General features: G+C 38.3%; 1 non-coding gene across 1 annotated transcript; it reads right to left on the reverse strand.

Annotated features, from left to right (window-relative positions):
* Nucleotides 1–1,285: 1,285 nt before the first annotated feature.
* On the reverse strand, nucleotides 1,286–1,392 carry LOC131224625 (small nucleolar RNA R71). The gene has a single exon (XR_009161095.1). It is a non-coding gene; the product is annotated as a small nucleolar RNA R71 (small nucleolar RNA).
* Nucleotides 1,393–2,151: the final 759 nt, after the last annotated feature.

The raw sequence follows: 2,151 nt of genomic DNA on the forward strand, positions 1-2,151 counted from the left end.
GTCCCTTGGGATTCGACCTCGGTCTCACCGAGTTTATTACTACATCACAACCCTATACTTGGGGAGTGAACAAGTTTTTGGTGCCGTTGCCGGGGACTGACGGCTACATTTTCTGAAATAAACTAGTTTTAGGATTAGTTTAAGATTAGGATTCTTTTTTAGCAAGTTTCTAATTCTAAACTCTTTTAGACTCTAACTTTGATTCTTATTTTATTTTTAGAAATTTTCTACTTGTAGACTTTTAGTTTAAAAACTAACTTTCCTATTTTGTAGGCCTTTAAGATAGAAATTTCTAATTCGGTAAGTTCTTCCCCAACTCTTTCTATTTTTAGAATTAGGTTTTAAGTTTTAGAAGTTTTCTAAATTCTAGTTCTCTTTTAAATTATAGAATTTTCTATTTTCTATTTTTTTGATAGTTTTCCCTTTTTGGAAACTAACCCAACTCTTTTGTTTTGTAGGTTGGTAAATTCTTTCTTAAATTCCTCCTTGCTATTTCTAGTTTAGGATCTTCTTCTTTTAGAAACTATTTTACTTCTATCTCTCTTTTTTAAAGATTTTCTAATTCTAGACCTTCTCTTTAGAAACTGACTTGTTTATTTTCTTTTGCAGGTCTTTAACTTAGGGACTTCAATTTGGTAATTTCTTTCCAACTCTCTCTCTCTTTCTAGATTTTCTTTTCCTTCCTTAGGATTAGGTTTCGAATATGATTAAGGGCTACGAGTGTTTCATGCCCAAGTGGGCCCGTGACAACACTCGATGTCTCTTGACTGAAGGAGGATTGGTTGAGGGGTTGACTATCCATCGCAGGACTAGACACCGCTCGAAATCCCCTGAGTTAACTGAAGTTATGGTTGAATACCAACCTCTTCTACTTCCACTCGGGGTGGAGGATACCCAAGATGAGAATGAGGTGCATTAGGCACCCCCGCCTCGTACTTTACGAGATTATCTACAACCGGCGGGAGTGAGTACGCCTTCATGCATGATTTTCCCTGAAAACACAGGACAAATGGACATCAAGCCAGGAGTTATCCAACTCCTTCCCAAATTCCATGGACTTGAATCAGAAAGTCCATATTTACATTTGAAAGAGTTCGATGAGATTATAACTACATTATATTTTCCTAATGTATCTGAGGATACAATCAGGCTGAAACTCTTTCCTTTTTCCTTAAAAGAGAAAGCTAAGACGTGGTTACATTCACTGCGTCCTAGATCCATTGGCACATGGAACGACATGCAGAGGGAATTCATAAAAAAATTCTTCCCACATCATAAAACGATTACCCTCAGAAAAGCAATCATGAACTTTGCCCAAAAGGAAGATGAAACATTCTTCCAATGTTGGGAAAGGTTCAAAGATTTGGTTAGTTCATGCCCACAACACGGATTTGAAACGTGGCGCATTACAAATTTTTTCTATGATGGACTGACATCTTCCATGCGCCAAATGGTCGAGACAATGTGCAATGGAGAATTCATTAATAAAAATGTTGACGAGGTATGGGATTACCTCGATAGTCTTGCCGAAAAAACACAATCATGGGACTATTACCCAAAGTCGAATACCACATCTAGGGCGACTCAATTAAAGGAGAAAGGTGGATTATATCTCTTGAGAGAAAATGATGATCTCAAGTGTAAAGTGACTACGCTCATAAGGAAAGTTGAGGCCATGGAAGGAAAGAAGGATAAGGTCAATGAAATTGTTTGCAGCATCTGTGATTGCAACATTCACACAACTGAAAACTATCCTACAATACCTGCCTTTCGAGGAGTGTTGAATGAACAAGCCAGTGCCGTAAATAACTATCAAAGACCTTTTACTGGACCTAACTCCAATACGTACAATCCTGGTTGGAAAAATCATCCAAACTTTAGTTGGAGGAATGGACAAACGGCTACCCCTCAAGGTTTCTTCAATCAAAATCCAAATCAAGTGAAACCTCAAGAGGAACCGGTTCAAAATTCCATACAAGAGCTGGCTCATGCAATGCGGGGAATTACAGATTTTATGCAAAAGATAGATTCTCGTATGACGGTTATAGAAAAGAGGATGCTTCCTGCACAACCTCTCCCCAATCCTAAACCGCAGTACGAGATTAGTGATCTCAGCTCTTCAAATCAGATGGGGCACGCTAAATCCATCAC

This window comes from Magnolia sinica, chromosome 13, assembly GCF_029962835.1.
Source record: "Magnolia sinica isolate HGM2019 chromosome 13, MsV1, whole genome shotgun sequence".
NCBI lineage: Eukaryota > Viridiplantae > Streptophyta > Magnoliopsida > Magnoliales > Magnoliaceae > Magnolia > Magnolia sinica.